We start from the raw sequence: 22,686 nt of genomic DNA, 5'->3' as shown, positions 1-22,686 counted from the left end.
TGGCATATAGTTTAAGGGAACTTGCTATTGAAGGACCATTGAGATTTGCACTCTTCAGACAGTACTTGCAGGATCAGTGTGTTCTTCCTGAAGTATTCAAATACCTATTCATAACATGTCCATATTAACAGTGGTGATAAATTCAAATTGTTTAGTTACATTTACATAATCACTCCAAACAAATTTTTTTTAAAAAGACACAAATATTATGTCCCTGAGATACTACAGCTTTTATTTAATTTTCATTTAATTTAACTGTATAATTTACTTGCAGGTTCTTCAAAAATTAATGCTAGATTCAGAGATATTAATATGGCATTTAATAATACAGTTTAGTGATTCTGAAAGAAACTGAACTAGATCATTTTAAGAATCAATGGGATTCCCACTTCACTGTAGAGTTATAAAGTAAGGAATGACTCCAGAATTGCTGAGCTATTCATCACATTAAACTGACAACCCCATATAGAGAAACCATCAAGTGAACCCTCTGCAGGCAACATGCTCAAAGGGATGTATCAGATCCAAATGAAATATTCAGGTAATTAAAAATCTAGAAATTAAATTAAAACATCACACTATGTTTCACTTCATATCTAAGGATATATTAAATACTAAGTACGCAGGAACACCAAAAAGCATACTTCTCAACATACTTCTCTTATACAATGGCAAATCCAACTAGCTTGCTATCTCCTCCCAACACTCACAAGAAGTTCAATTTTTTTCAGAGGTGTAAAGCAGAATCTAAATTTATCTGTATTCTGAAGTGTTAAAGATGCTTTTACGACTCATCAGTAATGAAATTTATTACATCATATGCAGTATTTTAAAAATTCTCCTTCAAATACAGCAATTCCATTTGCAGCCAAATCAACATATGAGAAAGAGCTAGTGAAATGGCTTTTGCACACTGATAAGCCATTTCATCCTGGGTCTACATATCTATCCCCGGAAACTGATAGAGTACTACATGAGAAAACTCAGAGATCATCTGATAGTGATGGTGATCATAGTTATGATCATCACTACAAGTTCTGTATAAAGTCAACAGTGATTGCAAGAATCTACACTGATACCTAGGATGACCTCCCAGCAACTAAGACAGTGGCTTATAAGGGGATCATCTTAGGAGTGGGTTTGGATATTGTTCAGGTATACAGAAATGCAATACATGGGGATAATTTTATGTAGTGAAATTAGGTGATAGAGCAATATTGAACAGCATTGATAGAACAGTAATTGTACTGGTCTTAACACTTACAGGTCAGATCTTTTCATCTTACCTGCAGTGAACAAATAGTACTTTGAAAGTACTGTCCAATTAATAGCAGCTAAAAAGCTGAATACATCAACACTTCTGTGCACAAAATAAGATGCCATGTAAATTACTTCTCATCTTCAAAGTTGTCTGCAGATGAAGCTCATTAAAAACAGTTTTATGCCAGTGCCACTCCCTTGATGTCAGCTAAATTATTCCCAATGCATACTTGCACGTGTGATTAATGTCAGACGTAATAACCAGCTAGTAACTGTGAATATCTATAAAACTTTCTTCTGTTTCTTTCTAAGAAGTACAAAACTTGCAGAGGGTGCAATGTAAGTTAAATTATGGTAAACCACTAGATTCAGCTTCTTTCCATTTTTAGCATCAAATGAAGTCTCACAGTAACACAGGCTTCAATGACAGAAATTCAAAATATAAAAGTTTAACAAAAGAGAAACATAATTAATATTGGTGATTGAGAAAGGGGAAGAATAATCTTAAAATAAAGACAACTGCTTCTGCAGAAATAGGTCACTCATTATAATAAATATATTTGTGTTAGAATTTCATTAAAAGGTTAGATAAAATTGTCATGAAATGCATTTGACATGACGCCTTTTTTGTTAGTATTTTTATAACAATTGGAAAATGGAATTGAACTTGGTCAAAGTGAAACAAATGAAAAAACCTCCACAGAAGTAAATTAAAACACAAAAAGGAAACTGAAAATTCAAAGTGATTACAGTTCCATTCCAAATATAATAAAACGATTGAAAAAAAATTGAGAAAAGCGTTTCACAGGTCAGTGACATCCCATTGCAGTTTTTCAGTAAAGTATTGGTTGTACAAGGGTTGTGTTGTCATAAAAAAACCTGTTGCTGGGAATTTCTCTAAATGGACTTAGTAGAAAAGAGTAAACTAGAAAGAGAACCATATGTGCTGAGAAGGCGTCTCCCAAACACTAACAGGCTATGGAGATTTGTTGCACTGTTGCCTTCCCAAGACATGGAAGAAGACCCAGAGCCTGTGGCAGGTGTGTAAGGCCCCAGGGCATGTCAGTGCCAGCGAGGGCTGTGCAGGTCAGTCCCCATCCCAGGTGGCAGCTGCACACCCTCAGAGACACCAGGTCTGTGTGTGCTGCTGGGGGAACAGCGAGGAAACCTGTCACACCTGCCCAGGGGTCACTGCCACCAGTGCGGCTGCCCTGGGGAGCCAACAGCCAGCTGGGCTCCACATGGGTCACTGGGAGTGACAGCGTGTGTGACAGGGACTGTGTGACAGAGACTGTGTGACAGAGACTGTGTGATACTCTGTGTGACAGGGACTGTGTGACAGAGACTGTGTGACAGGGTGTGTGTGACAGGGACTGTGTGACAGAGACTGTGTGACAGAGACTGTGTGATACTCTGTGTGACAGGGACTGTGTGACAGAGACTGTGTGACAGGGACTGTGTGACAGAGACTGTGTGACAGAGACTGTGTGATACTCTGTGTGACAGGGTCTGTGTGACAGGGTGTGTGTGACAGGGTGTGTGTGACAGGGTCTGTGTGACAGGGACCGTGTGTGACAGTGCGCCTGCAGGGGTGGGAACACGCCCTGTGCAAGTACCTACTTCTAATAACAGCCTTACTCTATACATAGTAAAATCTTAATTGATAGTAGTTGTTCTAATACATTTTCACTAGAATCTGTCTCTCTCTGACTCACTCCCTTATCAGGAAAAGGAGAATTTACAAGCATGTTTGGATGCTCTAAATGAGATCAGGACTTAATCTCCTGCATACCCTGACATGCATTACAACACCTGCAGAACAAAGTATTTTGTCAACATGTAATTTTGTTCTTTATACAACTTGTCTCTGAAAATGTACTCAAATAAATGGGTTTTTCACACTTTCACTACAAGAAAAGGTACTGCAAACTCCAAGATGAGATCAGCTCAGAGATTTCTCTGAATTCTGTAATTCTGGCTTTAAGTGCACTTTGATTTGCACCTATACCTACTGCCACAATCTCCAATAACTGTTCAAAGCTAAATATACTTTTAAGTATCTCTCAACAGTAATATCCCACAAAACTCGCTATTAACTTCACTGTTGTTGCTCCATTAAAAAACACACAAAGAAAAAAAAATCCAAACTAACCAAAAATGAAAGAAAAATTAAGTAGCAAAAGAATCATATTTTCAGGTGCACAGTATACAAATCTGTTTTTTCATGAGAGGGAAAGGAGACATTTTTTGTATAACTGCAGACTGATAACTTTTTTCTTCCTTGTACAGCAGTATCTTTTGCCATTGATTTCACACAGGTACCCCTGAAGTCTTTCCCAATTAGCACCCTCTTCAATTTCCAAACATTCTTAGACTGGTTTTTAGAAATATAGGTGCGACTGAGATGCTGGCTCTTAGTGACACAAGTAATTCAGAGGGCAAATACTTCTTCCACATATATGCCCTTTTTCTTTGCGAAAATTTAATAATGGCTGATTTTCTCCGGAAAAGGAGAAGAGAAAGAACTTGTCTTAGAAAGCCTGAATTGTAGCCTAAGAGAAGGCAATTTCCTTACTCAATTTCAATGCCAATTACCAAGCTGTGTAACTTACAGCTCTCGCTGGAAGCCAGCACCTGCCAACTGTCACTAGACCAACAGAGAGAAAAGAGACAATGTTTTCATACACTTCTGCAGTCAGAATTAACAAAATAAAACAAAATCATTTTTTAAAAAATCTAACCAAAACACTATTTGCAAATGTCTGTAAAATGGTAAGAGAGTATTTCTAAAAGTCTGCAACAAATATTTCTGCTTTTATATCCCAATGCATTGAGAAAACACGGTCAGCAAATTTATGAGCAGTCTTAACCCATAGTAGGGAAAAGTGAGACTACTTGTTTTAAATTGTTGATGTGAATTTCAACTCATGCAAACAACTTCAGACTGAAGAACAGAACAAGATAGGCAAATTAAGCAATGTGTGTTTGCCCTTGTTAGATACTGCCTCCTCTGACCCAGCTTCTCATCATTCCCCAGCCTAAGATAGGAGATTACATCTACCGAAGTTCCCAGTCCATCAAGAGAACCTCCAGGGAAGATGAAAGAACAATCCAGGATTAAAGCCTGGTTTTCAAGTTTTAATGAGCTTTGAATTCGGAGACAAGCATGAGTACAAACAATGTATCAAACTGATATAACCAGCAACAGAAAATTTTGCTATTTTTCAGGAAGAGTAAGTTTTAAAATGTAACCCAAATGCACACACTGGCAGTTTTTTCATATGTACTCAACAAACGCCCAGGTAAAGATCCCATAGAACAGGAATATGAAATCAGAATCAATAAAATTATCCTGTATACTAAGAGACATAAACACACAAAAATAAATACCCTTTTTACCTAAGTGCTTAACAAAATGCTAAAAGATGGTTTAGAGGATGCACAAGTGTCTGTGGTCTGTGAAGTTACTCCCAACACCTAAATACTGATATTCCATACTGTGGTAAACATCTTTAAATAGAGAGATCTTAGTCCAATCCCACATTTGTATCTGGATGATAAAGGTTAAAGGACTAATGTTAACAGCTAGCAAAAAGTCCTCTCACTTCAATTCACCTAATTTTTAACTCTGAATTTTGTGTTCTGACAAAACTTTCTGACAAGCAAAAAAAATACTGAGAATGTGGATTTAACAACTGATTCTCCCAGAAGAGGCAAGAATTAGAGCCGGGATTCTTTGGAATGATTACTTATGTTTTATGAAGCTGAACTGGTATTTCCCTGCTGGTACACCCTCATTTCAAAAATTAAATTTAGTAGCTAAACATAACCATGTTTCCTTTTTTAATTACTTTATTATCTTAGATTACAGTGGATCCAAGACAAATGCCAAATAACTGCCCATTGGCTGCTTGCATACCCCATTAAATAGCACAGTATCTAGTCAGTACCCACACAATAAATGTTTTACCCTTTTAGAAAGGCACTTGGTACATACAAAAAAAAGTTTAACACCTCCTTAAACATGAATGTCCTTGAAAAATAGGCCAAGAATATCCTAAATGTTTGGAGTGCCTTAGTTTAGACAGTCACAAACAAGTAGCAAAACTGTTCTATCTAGAAGCATGCTAGCTTTAACAAGTGGCTGTCTAGAGACAGGTAATCAACTGCTGAAATAAAAATTGCATTGCAAGGTGCTCTATACCCTTCACTGTCCTTATATTAATCCAGTTTTCCTTCAGGCTGGTCTGGAAAGAGTATCTGAAAGCTGATTATTTCTGTTACATAAAATATGTAGGTGCTTTGGTAGTATTAAATAATCACAAAACACTAAATTCAGACCTGCTTTTGGTGGTTTACGTACTGTACTAGAATTTTTTTGATTGAGTTTATTAAAAAAAAAAAACACATATATTCCTTTCACACTCTCCTTTCTTCTCTTGGCACTTGCAGCATACCAGAGTGCTTGGTATTTGATGTGTTTGGGGGGGCTGGTTTCCTGATGCATTTTAAAAACAAAAAACCACACAGCCATACATATGGGAAATTTTAGTGACTATCTGCAGGCTTTATCTAATCACTGTCAGTTTAAATACCATGTTAGCAACACTGCCAAGGATAAGATCAGCTAAAAATATTTAATAGGTCACAAAAGCCTGCTACATAAATGTAAATAAAGCTGAGGTAATACGTAAGTATATGGTAATGCACTGAAGAATATTTCTTTCAGAGCTGTCCTAGTTTTAAAAAAAAAAACACTAAATCCTATGCTGCTACTCTGTGCTTCCTTTCAGTACATGCACAGGCAAAGTCTGGATTATATGAAAATGCTGTAACTTCAGATACAAATATCACATTTGACTGGAGTTAACCCTTCTGGAAAAAAAAAAAAAAGCCTTTTTATCTTTAGAATGCTTCAAATAAGATCTCACAGAAATGAGACAAAACAGGTTTTATGGTTCAGTCACATTTAAGACTGGGTCAGCTGGTCTGTAGAGAACCCACAGAATGTATTAGTATAAAAGAATGTGAGCGGAAGTGGCAACAGCTGTGCTTTAATTACAAACCTGAGGCTGTTTTAACTACAAAACTTTCTTTATGCCTTTAGGATTCTGTATCAGTCTCTGCCATCCTGAGCAGCAGATAAGTAAACTCTATTTTCACAACAACAGAATACTTGGTTTCATCAAATTTGCCTTTTTATGTGTTTCATCTATACAGCTAAGTGCAAATTAACTCTTTTTACCACACATACTGCTTTCCTTTATGCTCCAAAATCACAATTTGGAATCACCCAGCCTAATAAGAAATGAACCAAAAAATTGCTGGTAATAAAAATGCAATCATGTCTTTTTCACTCAAACCCCTTTAGTTACCTCAAGTATTCTTAGCTAATAAAACACAGATCACCATCACTTAGAAACAAAAAAACTACTTAATATTTTAAAAAAGTTATCCACTCTACTATCCCAGAGGGAGAATTTATATTGTTCTTACTCCTGTTTCATAGTTAATATGAAATTTCCAAGAAGAAACAGCCCAAGAAATTCCTTAAGTAATGACCAATTTTTTTCACATATTGACAGAAGATCCACACAAGAATAAAAAAAATCATCTACCAAGTAAACTTTCTTGTTCATTTCAGTAGTACAATGCAATTAAGACAAAGTAGTTTTTACATTGACATTTTAATAATGGAATTAGCAACTTCTAAACTCAATTCTTCAAAACATCCTACTTGAGATTAATCTATCTTCCCTTTTGGTTTTGGGAGTATTTAATAGAGGTAACTTTCTTCTTCAGTTCACTATGTTCAAACAAATAGGAGTACATGGGGGCAAAGACCTTGTATGCAGATGAGTACATGAATATAAGTTAATGTAATAGTGACTGGATGAGGTCAGTGTGTCCAATAAGACAGTTTAGTATTTTTTCCATTAAGAAATTTATTTTAATCATTTTAATTAGGTTTTTCTAGTACTTTTCAGACTTTTATTTTATAAATACAACTACTTAAAAGGAAATTAATTCTTCATCTAAACTCCTATATGCTTACACATATAATTTCTCTATAAAAAGAGAAGAATTATCAAGTAAATTAGTTGTGATAGGATTACCACATGCATGCATTTTTCAGTTAATGCATCAATAAACTTTGCAAAACTCTACTTTTGAATGGGGAAGATCAACACCAAGAAATTAAAGAGGCAATGGACTATTATGATGAGACAAAGGAATTAAGATCTTATTCAGCATTCCCTGAAAACTCAGAAAATATACCTTTACTCTTACACTGACTAAAAAGAAATCCCAACTAAATAAAGAATCCACAACCAAAGTATCCAAAGAATCCATGGAACAAGGCCTGATGCAAAACTGAAACAGAAAATGTTTAAACAACAAAGTGTAAGTATCACCCCAGATAGTTGCCCCTCAGTGGTTTTGTTTGGGTTTTGTTTGCTTGTTTTACAGTACTTGCAAAGTACTTATGTCAAGAAAGAAATTAAAGGAATCAAAACCAAAATCATACATGATTTTAAAAGTACAGCAAGTGGTGAACTTCCACCTTTATTTCAAAAACCTCTTACAGCCAAGTTGTAGAGTAATTCTGCCATTGTGATGGCGTGTTTATGCATTTTTCAGGGATATCATGGCTACACCTAGTCTAAGTCACAGAACTAGATACTTCTTCAAAAACTGTTAAAAAGTTTTGAAAAATCGCAGGGTCAGGAAAAGTCAAAAGGATGAATAATGAAAATACAGAGCAAAGACAGTTCAGGAAGTGAGAACAAGAAGGCAAAAAAAAAGGAGTGTTTCAGAATGCCTGGCTTTCCAAGATCTATTTCAACAGCAGCTGGTCTCCCTGGGAGCTCCTTTATAATGAAAATCTGAAGTGGAAACTGTTCAATATTCTGAAGTTCATTTTTATAAAATAAGTAAACTGTAGACTGCTGATGAAAGGGAAGCTGGACTTCTGGCAATAGTACAAAAGAGAGATGACCTTATTCTTCAGAAGAAGACACTCAGAAAACAAAAAAAGTGTTATTGCTAGCGGCTCTTTCTCATTTATTTTAATTATTTTTTTGCTTTGCTCAAAAATGATCGTAGTGAAAAAATGCAACGCTTTCTCTAAAGTACTACTAGTAACTAGCATTGAGTTCACACTTGTAGAAAAAGCACGCCTTATCAACAGGTATGTTAATCTTTCTTTATCTTCTTTTATCTTTCTAGGCACTTTTGCAAGTTTGCTAACACTTGGTAAAGGAAAACACAGTCTTGCTCTACAACATAGACACATTTAGTCTATTTTTAACTTTATTTAAGGTCTTATCAGTGAGTAGTTGTCAGGACAACCGATTGCCTTTATCAAAACAAAGTCAGCTTTACTCCAAGTTTCAAAGAAAGCATTCTAGTTGGAAATACAGATATCCAGAAGGAAGTCTTCATCAAGAAATGTCTGAGGTATATGGCTGCTTCTGTTGTCTCACAGAAGAAAAAAATTGTTTTATTTCTCCTAAGCTCTGATGAATCTTAAATATGAAAAGCCTCAAAAAAAGACAGTGAAAAACAAAACTATATGTGAAAGGTTAATTTATGGTATTCTTCAAATAGAGACAGTTTTCAAAAAGTTACCTGTCACTGCATCACATACTAATTGAATTGTAAATAGGCACTAAAAAAAGAAAAAAAAAAATCAGTGTTTTTACAGCACACAACAATTTAAAATTACATGGATTTCTGTACTGATGGTAGAAAACCTTTCCCATCTCACTGAAGCTGACATGTTAAAACCAGTCACTCTTCTGTTGTCCCATCCCTCTGATTAAGAGAAGTCACCTAGTTATCTCCCCATTCTGTAAGCATCAATCATTCCCAGAAAGATTAGCTCTGTAACTAGGAACAACATTGAGACAACATGAACAGCCTGTTCCACTTAGCAGCACCAGTGTTTGTTTTAAATATTTACATTCATATTTTGAGTATGAGATTTTGTATGAAAATTATAATTTTCATAAAGAACAGTTGTATTAATAGATCCTATTCTTTTTTCCTATGAACTTAAAGTTGAAGAGTTACAACTTGTTACAGCATAAGTGTTGACTGATGAAGCTACTGAATCCTGCTATAATCTCCCTGAAAACAAACCTAATAAATAAATAAATAAAACATCAAGTCTAATTAATCCACAGCAAATCAGTAGCACTTTTAAATACAATTACCAATAAAAACGATAAAGAGAATTCAGTCTGTAACATTATTTCATTCACAAGTTGAATATTTTGTCTGTTGGCACAGCTATCCTTTCCCTTTCAGAAAATACTGTTCAGACTGTATTTTGACTTTCTCCCCCCACTCCCCAAGAATTACAGAATAACTTCATAGGAAATTTTGTAAGAGAAGTCAGAATAAATGACGTCATAGGTTAATTCATATTGTAAAGGACGTCAGGAGGTTTGCAGCCCGACCTCCTGCTGAAAGCTAAGACATTTGGTCAAGTTGCTGGGGGCTTTATCTTTTCAGTCTTGAAAGCTTTCAAGGAGAGAAACTGCACAACTTCTTTGAGTAACCTGTTCCAATGCTTGACTGAAAATATAAACACCTCTTTTTGATTTTTACAGACAAATTAAATTTAGCAGCTGGTAAGCTGAAGTGCATTACTCATATTTTATGAAAAAGAAAACTAATTTCATGTGAATCTAATGCAGCAGTAAATTCAAGTCTATGTCTAACAACTCTGAGCTCTGGCTTGACTAGGAATAACTAATAGTAACGCTTCTGTTCAACTCTTGGTGAACTTGAGAAAATTGTTTGTGACAAAATAGGATGTTTCCAATAAAGCTATAAAAAGATCACTCATCTCATGACTAAATCCTGATCTCTGTGGTCCAAGCTAACTCATTTGCATGGGACCAGCATATACTCTGTCCCCTATGTGGCAATTATGAAAACATCACGTAAATAAAGCAAAGAACTTGTCAAATATGTATATTTATATTTCTTCAATTTAACATACAGTATCACATTAATTATTCTGTCTGTAGTGCTAACCACAGCTCAATGTCCCTCATTTCAGACACAAGAGCTACTAAGTTATTGCAAATATTATTTTACCACATCCAAAACTACCTCATGTAAACAAAACCACTATGATGCAGTGGTAGCTCCACCAGTTTTATCCAGATCTCAATTCAGTGAGATGCTTACATCATCTTTTTGTATGTATTTGTTTCAAGAGGTTGTAACAAATCCTTGAGATAAAATGACAGAAATTAGTATGAATACAAACAATACCCAAATCATCCGTTATTTTATTTGCCAGCACAGAACCCTGCAAAACTTAGCTGAGTTAAGCAAAAATGCAGGATATGCTACAGTCAGAATTGCTGATTTCTCTGCATAATTAGGACTACTGAGGTTATTCAGCATTTCTACAGTTTACTACTACTTACAACTTTGTCTAAGTGTCCTGTGTCCTTGCTTCTGCCAATGAATGTAAAACATATACTTACATGCCACATCAAAAAAAAAATCATTTTTTAAAAAGGAACAATGGAGGAAAACAACTATTTTTTTCTTCAAAAATGTTTGTTACTATGGCTTGAAGCCTCAGCATAGAGAGGCTTCGAGTTAATTCTATGCTCTTTCATCTCTCAAAATGTAAAGAAGACCAATTTCTAAGAAGAAAGTACTGTGTTGTTTCAGTGGAGAAGAACAAAAGCCACCTTACAGTCTCTGAAGAGGAATAAAAATTGAGACCAATGTCTGGTAAAAGCACAGAAAAAGTGACTAGAGACTGTAGAAAGGAGACTAGACTGGGCTGACATAGCAAATAAGGGTGAGAGATTCCAAGGAATAAAGAAAAGTAAATGGAAGGAAAGCTGACAGGAAAAAAAAAAAAAAACAACCAAAAAAACAGGAGACAGAACTGGGTGACATACAAAACCAGAATCTGGAATGGTCAAGACTAGGAATAGCTAAAACACTAAGACTGAGACTGGCTACAGGACGATAAAGATGCTGCCAATAGGATACATATAAACGATGAAGTGAAAAGGACTGTGCTTGCAGAAGTCTGGCAAAAGAACCCTAAGGCACCACAACACATTTTAAAGCCTACAGTACAAAGGACTTCAGTCTTCCACCACTTTTCCACTACTTGAGCAAATGCACTGCAAGTTACGCAATTCAGTTTTACCACTGCTGTACATAAAAGGGACTGCACCCTTATAATATCACTCACGATGGCAAAAGATCAGGAGCTTCTTGCAAAGGATTCCACTTTTCCATTTCTCTTTGTAACCACTGTAGGCCCAATACAGTACAACAATAGGAAATTTACTTGGAAAATTGAAATCTTTCTGCAGTTTCATGGTTGGTTGGTTGTTGGCTTGTTTTTGGTTTTTTTTTCCAACTCCCTAAAATTTAATTTTCTGGGTTTTAGGGACATGTATGGGATATGTATACACATTTTACTTCACAAACAACACAAAAGAACATTATTAAGGTTACTAAATCAAGCACTCAAAAGGTGTAAACTGACAAACTGTTGTCTGTGCAACCATAATTAACTTCCCTTGAGTGTGTTTGGCTTTTTTACAGCACTTAAAAAAACATGTTACTCTTATTCAAAGTTACCTTGCCACTGAAGATGCTACAGAACTTAAGGCAGATAGGACTCTTATCTACTGAAGAACTGAGCTTGCACAAAGAAAAAGGGACAGGTGCTCTGCAGTATGCCACAAATACTTCAATGGTTAATATTCTCTCTATTGTAGTTTCCCTCATTGCCCTTACTGTTAGGCAGCAAACCATTGAACCTAAAACTTCTGTAGTTTGTAATTAACTGTAAATTCCTCTTTTTCCCCATTCACTCTGCATACACTCACATAGAGCAGTTAGAACTGTTACAAAAAGCAGTAGCAGGTATAACTTGGGCAAACATATTTACAAGAATTGTAGAAATTTCAAACTGGACACCAAAAATGAGTGAATACTTTTCACTTAATCCTCTTTGTGCCTTTCTTTACCATCAGTAGAAGTGTTGTCTCACCTTAAGTAGTGTCTGATAAACTACTAGTACTTTGTGGGGCTCCCGGATCACATAAAGGCAAGCACTTTAGCAAAGCTCACACAGATGTTATCAGTTCTGTCTTCAAAGCAGAGCTGAGTAACACTGAATGAATAAATCAGGGGCTCACACAACAATCAATAAAAAATGCTGAATTCTCTTAAGTGAGCTAAATCTATGCCATAGAGGGAAAGACAGAATTCCTGTGGAAAAAAAAAATAAAACAACTATGTGACCATCTAATTAAAACTGTATCAGAAGTACATGTTCAAAAAGGAACTTAAACCCTCTTTGTTCCACAACCTTAACAATGTGGGATTTCTCTACAAAAGGTGTTTAAGATACTCAGTTTAAAATTCTATAAAATCAAGTAGGTTCTTGCATTACCATGAAGTTGTGTTGAGGCTGCATTACTTTTTAACACCTCTCAAAAGTGAAACTGGAAGTCTCTTGCTGGTTTAGAACAGCATAGTAGATAACACAAATATGGACCAGGACAGAAGTGTTTTGTTTAGGTTATTTTTGCCTCTTGCAAAATTTAGAGACAGAAAATACATATTTTTTTTAATAATGTCAACTATCACTAAAGACAAAAATGAAGCAACTGGTAGCATACAACAAATAACACATATTTGAATGTAAACGACCAAACAAAAGATTCATACTACCAAGTTTTCAGAAAAATTAAGGTGAGTTCATATTAAAGAAATTTTGGTGCATTATCATTTATATAACATGGGCCAAAGATCATCCTTTCACAGAGATCTGTACAGTATTTGCACTACGAGGGTATTTAAAGTTACTAATGGTAGATGAAAAAACCTGAGAATTTTTATAACTTCAAATTATGTGATAAAGCTTTCCCCTGCCTTATGCAATTTCAAGGCCTGTGTTCATGATTTTTACTGGTTTACAAGTAATTCTATACAAAAGGGTGAAACTAAACATTATACTTGTTAATACCTTCTTTGATACAGCCACTTCTGCACAGGTGGCTGCATTTTAAAGGCATATTTTTCTCTGCTAATAATTGCACAATGGCTTACTTTTAAAACGTTAACAAACCGTTTTTATGAGCTTTAATATAATTGTGTTATAATATTGTTATATAACTATGACTATGCTAGAATACAGCACTCGAAAACATTCGCAGCTCAGAGGTCACAGTTTACTTTCATTACTAAATGGAGCATAGTTGATTAACTGCACAGATAATCTGCCGTAGATTTCACAAGCAGAATTAAACAGCTGCAGTTCCTCAAGAGCCGCTCACCGAGGTGCAGCTCAGGCGCGGCACCCGGGGGCAGGCTCAGCTTTTCCCGGCGCCTTTAGCGGAGCTCAGCGATGGCATTTCAGCCCTCGCCAGCAGGTTCCCACAGCCGCTCCGAATTACTGACATTTACGAAAACGCGGCACTGAAAAAAGGCATTATTAGCATTTTATAAAGAGAAAACAAAGTGAAACGTTATTATTTTTACTGCAAGAAGGTGGACTGAAAAAATAAAAACAGAAAATCCACCCTTTTTAACCCGTCACCACTAAACACACCCAAAACGCAGATAAATCTGCATACGGCACAAGGCATATAGACCGTGGTGCTGAAATGATGCGCTAGAAGACCGCGGCACGGACGCGTATTTACACACGCTGCCAAAATCCGTACGCGTGCCGTGGGAAACGGGGAGGAAACCGCGCGAGGCTTTCCCTGCGGCAGCATCCCGGTCCCTCTCCAGCCAGCATCCCCCGCCGAGCCTGGATCGGCGGGGACAACACTCGCCGGGGGATTACCCGGGGCAGGCGGCCCACTTTCGGCCCGGGGTGCCCAGTAATCCCATGTCCAGCGGGCAGGCGCCCTGCGTGGGGGCTGCTTTCCCCTGCCCTCCCCGCTTCCCGTGCCCGGTAAGGGCCGCCGCCCCCGGCGGCCGCAAAGGAACGGGTTCCATCCCGGGCCGCGGCGGGCTCTGGGCAGCCCCGCCGCCCCGCACCTGCCCGGGCTCCCCCGGCCGCAGCGGCCAAGTTGTGACTCCCCTCCGCCGAGGGCACCCACCCGGGGCGGTGCCCGCTCCCCCAGCACCGCCCGGTGCCGGTGGCCGCGCGCCGCTCGCTCCTGCCGCTCTAACGCGGGACGCGCTGCGCTGCGCGGGCGGGGGACGCCCGCCGCCGAGCGAGCCAAGCCCTACCTGCGCCGTGCCGCCGCACGGCCGGGCCGTCACCCCGGGCCGTCACCCCACCTCCGCTGCGCACCGGGCACGTCTCGGACGGCCCTGCCCGGACGGCACGGCCGGCGCCGCTCGGCGCGTCCTTGCCCGACTCGGCTGGGCTGACAGCCGCCCGCGCGCCCCCGCCCCGGCCGCGCGCGGGGCCGCCGGGGCCGAGCGGGGCCGAGCGGGGCGCGGGGAGCGGCGGCGGCTGATTGGACGGGGGTGATGTCACTCGTGCGCGCGCGAGGGAGCGGGAGCGCGCGCGAGCGGGGCGGTGAGGCAGAGCGGGGGGAGATGAGGGCAGAGCGGGCTGGCGAACGGGTAAGGGGTGCTCGCGTCCCCCGTTCCCGAGGAGCGGGAGGAAGCCGCGATGGAAGCAGTACGGTGAAAGCGGGGTGAGAAGTGCCGCGGGGCGGAGGCGCGCACCGGCCGGCAGCCGTGGCTGCGGTGGGCGGGATGAGAGGGGCCTCTGCAGAGCGGGAGGGGCGAAGGTGAGCAGGGCCGGGGCCGGAGGGGGCTCGGCATCGCTCCGCGCGCGTCCGTCCCGCTGGCCGGGACGCGTGGCTGCGGGTGGAACCGCACCCCGCGCTGTCCAGGGATCCTGTGCGGCAGCGGGTGCTGCTCTCCCAGAGACACACGTAGACACAGACACACAGACTGATAGAGGCACAGAGTGATACAGGCACAGCCACGCGGGCACCCTGCACGTGCCCACAGGGCGGGTGAAGCCGCTTCAGCTGCTGCCCCTACCCCCGAACGCGGCTGCGCCGGCATCCACGGACCGCGTCAAGACAGAGGCAGGAGACGGGATGGACCTCAAGGGTGCAGCTGGGCAAGAGTCGTGATGCTCGAGACCCCCGAGGGATGTGCTCGGCAAGGCCAGGTTCAAACTTTAACTACGTACCCTCCTCACAAGCTAGGAGAATGAAATGACACAATCTGCCTTCAGCCTCAATTTATTTTCTGAACTTTGCATCTTCTATGTAGGACCATACTACTTAATTCTTTTTCATTACTACAAAAACTAGCTATTTTTTAAACCATCTACTCGTCCCTTGAGTCCAAGTTTTATGGTATTTTGCCCACTATTAATTGCAGAAATCAAAACTCCCAGAGGAAAAAAAAAAAAAAAAAGACAAATATGGGGCTTGCTGCATACCACCTTGTAGAAAGCAAACAGTTCCACAGAAGTGGAGACATGATCTACTGAAAAGTCATGAGCTGCCAAACTTGTGACAACTGCTGCAGGAAGAACTCATAAGGAACAGAACATGAAATCTGCAAATTTTTGAAACATGAGTTCACCCTGTGTATGAAACACAATTTTTGATGGTAGCAGGGGCTGCAACCTTGACACTTTATATTTACAGAGAGTGACAGGTATGACACAGTTACTAGCAGACACAGCAGAAATAACACTTGACTAGGTTGCACCACTTGCACAACAGTAACAACTAGAGAGAGTGAAAAACTTCAGGTAGTCCAAGGCTCTCTGCCTGAGGCCCCTTGTTTCTTCATGATCTGTCCTTATGGTGGGAGTAACACCAAAGCAACATACATTTCCCCTGGTTTCAGGTTACTGCAGTTCCTTTTTTTCCCAGCCTCTTGAAGTAAAGAGGTGAGGACTACTTTGCTGGTAGCTGTCATCCTGGGTAGTTCTCACATATCTGAAAGGATTTGAACTCTAAAACACAAGATAGCACTGGCTTTACGGCTTCACTGTTTGGTGATTGCACCAAATACGGTTATGTCAAGTTCAGTGAGCTCATGCTCTCACAACAATATGGATCAGAAGCTCGTTCAAGAATTAAAAAGATGACTCGTAAAAAACCCCAGCCCATTAGATTTTAATTTAATAATTCCAGAGTTGCAGACTTAGACTTGGGTCTTTAATTCCTGTGTCTTAATCCAGTACTGACCATTGTATGTGTATATATTCACAAGAGGAGAAGAGCTGTGACCGCTGGTGTGCTCTCAAAGCATCAGGGACAGAGCTTACATGCCAGGGAGAAAATTGGGTAGCAAAAGGGCAGAAAAAAGTGGGAAATAAAGACTTAACATATTAAGGTAAACAGGTTAGATTATGTGTAATGGCACAGTATATAATCATGAAACAGAAGGCATTCGAAGTATTAGTGAGCTTTGAATCTCTGACACAGACCTCACATGAACATCACTTTTTAGACACCTTAATTGCTTTCTAATGGTGAGAACTATAAAGCTGTTTCAGTGCTTACCAGGATTAAGAGCAGTCTTACAACTGCTCTGAAAGGCGTTCAGTTGCCTCAGGCTGCATTTGCTGCTAGAATCTCTAAAACACAAAGTCAGCTCTAGGATGAGTTGGTGAAGAAGTGATGTGGCGTGTCCCCTCTGATGAACAGCACGAGCTGCTATATATTGCCACTCTGCACTTAACACTTTCAGTACTCTCCGAAGGATGTTCCTCCCTAATATTCAGTAATTTTAGTTTATGATATCATTTCCAGAACTTAAGATGGCTGTCTTACACATTTTGAAGCAGGGTAATTTTTTACTTAAATGTACCAGTGGGTGTCTCTGCACTGCACAGAACATCTCTGTCTCTCCATTTGCTTGATTCAAATGTCCTTCACTAGAGTCAAGGAGTCAGTAAAGCAAAACAGGAACAGAAGACATGCAAAAAGCTGTAACAGAGTGCTTTCAGCACACTGAGCATTTGCAGTCATTAGCTGCTCATTATTCCATAACACTCTCCCTACAATCTATGTATATTTTAGATCATACACATACCTACATCCATGGGTACTTGATTCCTGTGGGGGATTTGCTCCCTAGAAAGAGTCAAAAGTCATTTGGGTTCCAAATGTAAGGATGAACTCGACATAGTTTCAGCCTGCAGCACTTACAGAGGGACAGCAACCACTGACCTTACTTCATATTTTCACAATCCTCATCACATCCATTATGGGAGGAAGGGGAGGGGGAGAAGGGAAAATGAAGTAGGGACAAAAGCTTTGTGTTATTGTAATAAAATAGAGGCCAGCATGAGCTTTATATACCCCTACCCAGTCCCAGCAATCTTTTAGAGGATTAATGAGATTAGAAGCCCCTATTGTTTTGCTGATGGGTGTTTATTTGAAAAATGGCTCTTCTTGTAAACATACAGAAATGACCATATGTTACTCCATACTCCAGTGCTGCCTTGGGATTCTACTAAAAGCAAAGAATGAATATCATGTTCCAACTGCAAATTTTACAAAAAACAATTAATTTTCCCTTCAACTCTGTGTCTATGGAGTCTTACCTGGTTGAGCGTAATGCATTAAAATAGATTAAGAGCATTCCTTTGAAGAATCTTGCTGCACCTTATGCTTCTGAAGAAGGTTAACAATACTAACAATCCATTTTAAAATCCATGGTTATTTGAATTCCACATGTATATGTGCAGAGATAATTTGAACTCGGGCTATACCCAAGCCTATCATCCATGAAATTAACACATGCAAGTTTCTTTTCATTGCTCCCAAATGTTGCAAAATATTTCCCATGGTATTAAATACTTTCAGATGAAAGGAAGTTTTAGAGTCAGACTTAACTGAGCTGAACACTATTCTTGTTGAATTTCAAGCTTTTCAGAGTGAATGAAACACATCAGAAAGGTAATTTTAATTATAGAGCTTAAAATAAAATATACGACAAGACTTAAGGTTAAAATTAAATTCTGTATCATACGAGTCTATTCTCAATAGCTTGAAGTTTAATCACTGAGGCTGTTATTTCCCATGCTTGATCTCTTTCATGAACAAAATTTTTCTGGAAAATGATTCTGACACTTTTGAGTATGCTAAAGGATTAAATTAGATACTTTCAATGAGAAACAACTTTTTCAGCCATTCTTGTAATGGCAAGACTGTCCCTATATCTCTCCTCAAAGGGGATTAAGAACTTGAGGTCTGGCAATAAAAGTAGCTTAGAGCTCAGACAGGTTTTATTTGTACAAACAAAAATATTAATATCTGACAAAGAACTGGAGCAGGAGAGAAATTAAGAGGATGACATGATTATATGTTTACAATCTGTTGATCACTCACTGGTACCATATGCTCTGGATACCAGCCCAACTTTGGTCATTAGGTTGCTGTAAGTTGCACTGGAGTTTATTTAAGAAGCAGTCACATCGTGTCATGGGTTGGGTGAATACAAAATTAGATTTCCTCTCAGCAGGCAGATCTCAGCTTTTCTGTGAATCTACCCACAAATTAAAATATTTAACTTTTTACTTAACTTCTTTTCTCTATGAGCTATTACCAGGATACCACAGCACAGGTGACTCAAGTGCAACTTCAGAGAAGCAGAAATTGCCCAGATTCTCTCCAGAGTCAAAAGTACAATATCTCACCAGTCCAGTCCATATATCCATGCATGCATATGGCCAGATGCATAGACACACAACCTTCTCACAGCAAAACAAAGGAGGAAACCAATTTTAGAAAGTAAATTGTGTGGCCCTGTATCAGCCATTTCTCGCATATGAGAATGATTTTATTGATTACTGTTGATGCCCAGAGTTACTAATTTACCTCAGGTGATAGACCATCATCTCATAAACACAAAATTCTGCAGTTTACTGACAGTTTCATATACAGGGAAGATATTTCAGTTTTCTTAAAGTATATGTGAAAATCTGAATAAACACTGAAAAAAAAAAGAGTACTAGTACTTACTGCTGTTGCAAGTCTTTAAATTTAAGAGGTATTGTATTACCTTCCTTTTCTCACCCTAATCTTTTTTTTCTCACCCTAATCTTGTGCATCTTTGCAAGGACTTAGTGGGTTTTCTTCTCAGAATTTCCATCTCGTTCACTATAAAAAGGGAATATCTCTGATACACATCTCTGTAATATTTATGTCCGAAACAATCAACTGATTTAGGCATAGTTTGCAGCTAAATGGTGCTAAGTAAAAAAATCCTCTTCTTTTTTCATTGTGACCATGAGTGCGTTTCCTGATGTTCTCCAAGGTTCCCATCTTCAAAACCTTTCTTCCGAAAATACAGGTATGACAAGATTTTAGTATGTTCATTTCAGTATGTGCATCTAAGATACAAAATGACATGTGGAAATTACTAAATAAGTTGCAGATATCTCAGCAACTAGATGCCCCGTTTTTTTTCAGAAATGCTAAACATTTTCCTTATTCTTCATAGGCAAGGGAGAAGGTAGATAAGATAACCTACAATCAGGGCTGAGACTGGCACTTCAGGCTGGTTGAATGGTGAATAAAGAACACATCTACTGTCTTTGAAAATAAAAATTACTGAAGTGGCTTGCACAGTAACACGTAGACTGTGCAAGTTATGAAGCCTAGTTCTCCTGTCTTGATAACTTCTTTTAACCACTTTTTGCTTTTGAAATCGTGCTGCAGTGCAAGGCTTTCACAAGCAAATACACAGATTTCAAAGAAAGTCACTTCATTCCAACCTCAGTAACAATGCAAACATAATCATTACTTTGGACTCTGGATTTTTGTGTTCTTTCATCATCATTTTGTGAGGGAAATATATAATATGTATTTCTATGTCACTTTTTATTTGCTCTTAAAAATAAAATACTCATCAGACATACAAAAAGAAAAAATTAATTCACTTCAAAGAAGAGCATTTTCTTGGCAGTAGGGTTCAGCATATCTGTAGAGGCTACAGCATGCTCCAGTTTTGTGAACAGTATTAAACAATTTTTGAATGATATTTTAAGAAGCTCTTCTAGGAGTGTTTCTAATGGAAGACTCTCAGTCACTGAAGGTACTTGTATATTATATACTTAGCATTAGTATCAGATGCTTTCCTCTAAGGTGTGGCAGATGCCTTGGACTTCTAGTACATTTATATTTGCAGTAGCCTGCTAGTCATTGCTTATTAGCAATGTGGGATTTAACCTTCTTTTCCTAAATCTTATCAGAAATCTGCCTGACATGACAAGATACAGAAGCCAATACAACTCTGATTGTGAGAGGAAATGGGAGAAAGATTAGTGCTAAAAATTGTATGTCCACTGTTATCTCTGCTGTTAGTTGCCATCAAGGTCAGTAGTAGGTGGCTTCTTTGTTACTGCCATTGTCTTCAGCTGGGGAATATGGGCATGTCTGTGTCAAGGCAGGAGTGCTGCAGTGCTTACAAAGCTACTCTGAGAATATCCTACCATTCAGATGTCTAAATGAAAACAACCACCGTATCAGCTCAGTGGTAAAGACACAGCCAAGATTACTGCTTGCAGCACATTTGCCTGATGAACACCTGTACAGGAGATAAGGTGTATCAAAGTGATGACTGGAGTAACATCAAAATATATCACTACAAAATACACATTAAAATACATCACTAAAAGACTACCATCATCTTCACTTAGTTACTTCTTATTTCATCAGTGAAACAGCCCTGCTTAAATACCACATTTTGTCTGTATCTTTGTTTTCTTATATCCTGTCTTAGGTACCCTAACCTCAGCTTTATCCAGTTCAAAAGTTGTACTACAGCTTTTCTTTCTTTGTGTCCTGATAAGATTGGGCATTGCGTGAATGCCATGGCAAGCTTTTGTGACAGTGCATGCTGTAGCCCTACCGCAAACAAACAACATGAGGGACATAGAACTCTGTCACATACCTGCTAGTGCTAATGAAAAGGCTACAACCCTCAAACCTCCATTCATATCTGAAATCTGTTTGTTCACCTTGTCTTGACTGCATATGCATATAGGTAAAGATATAGATGGATGACAGAGATAGAGAGAGGTGATATTGAGATAGATACAGGCATGTATGCATGTTCCTGTGCACAAATTGATTTAGAACAGTTTTTGTCTGGAAGAAAAGAATGAAAAAGGACTATGTCCTAATTTTCATCCAATAAAATATTTTATTTTTGAGCACCAAAAAAGTTTTTAACCTTCTCAACTAAAAATGACAAAACTTAATGTAAAGAATTCTCATGGGACTAATGTAAATTGGTTGCTCGGTAGTTGAGATCTTCTAATAAAAGACTAATCTTTAAACTTGATCAGAAACTTCCACTTCAAAAGATGATACTTTTTTTGCTCATGTTTTTTTTAAGCAAGGTATTTTTCTTCTAAATGGACACAAAAGTAAAGAAATAAAGGGACAGGTAATAAAGGGCTCCAGTGAAGTTAGGATTTGTTCCTTGGTGGTTTGGTGCAATTTGTGCTTAGCAGATACAATACCTAAGAGGGAAAAACCCCCAGCAATTACAGATGACAATTAACATCTTCCTAACATTTTTGTGACTAATCACAACAAACTGCATTGTTACACTGCAATGCACACAATTTCTCTGTTCAAAGGGTCGTTTGGAAGGAAAAAATTTAAATTCAGCCTGTTAGCCATCTGTTTTGTTTTGGTTTGGTTTTTTTGTTTGTTTGTTTGGTTGTTTTTTTTGTTTGTTTGTTTGGTTGGTTTTTTTGTTTTGTTTTTTTGTCCAGTGACATTCTAATGGAACATGTAGAAACTGTTCTGAACGCCAACTGAAACCTGAAGGTCTCTATCCTGGAAAAATGACATAATTTCTTCTTCTTCATTTCTCCCCATCAAATCTTCATTTATTTTCCACAAAGCTTCAGTTTGAGACTCTTAATCCTGCTGGGTTTTAGGAGCTAAGTGTTACTGGGGTGCAGACTGTACTTGGGAAAATGCATACGTTGTACAAGAAACATAAAATCCAGGGAATTTAGGTTATTAGAAGCTATGAGTTTGTATGATACAAGTCTTAGATATCTGAAATGACAGGTGGCACTTAGGTCATTTTGTTAACCTGCCTGTCTGCTTCTCTGCAGATATGTCAAGACCAAATTGTAACAGACTGGTCTAACATCCTCATACAGCAGCCTAACCTATCTTGAGGAAAGATAAAAGGCAGATGATGTTAAATACTAGGATTTCTTTAAGGTTCCTCATAATAGACTCTGAGAAAACTGGGGGGAGGGGGGGGGGATGATTTAGATAAAAATGCTGCTCCCTGCCTACAGAAGCAGTTGGAAAAGAATACTCAAGGACATTAGAAGTGACTCGGAGTCAGAATGGGAAGGTGTCTGAGATATGTGACAAGGGCCTGCCATGGCATGGTGTAAATACTTGCATTGTTGAGAGGAGCAATATGGAATACCACAGGGCT

Source organism: Cinclus cinclus, chromosome 4 (assembly GCF_963662255.1).
Source record: "Cinclus cinclus chromosome 4, bCinCin1.1, whole genome shotgun sequence".
Classification (NCBI taxonomy): Eukaryota; Metazoa; Chordata; class Aves; order Passeriformes; family Cinclidae; genus Cinclus; species Cinclus cinclus.
This window is presented reverse-complemented; position numbering follows the sequence as displayed.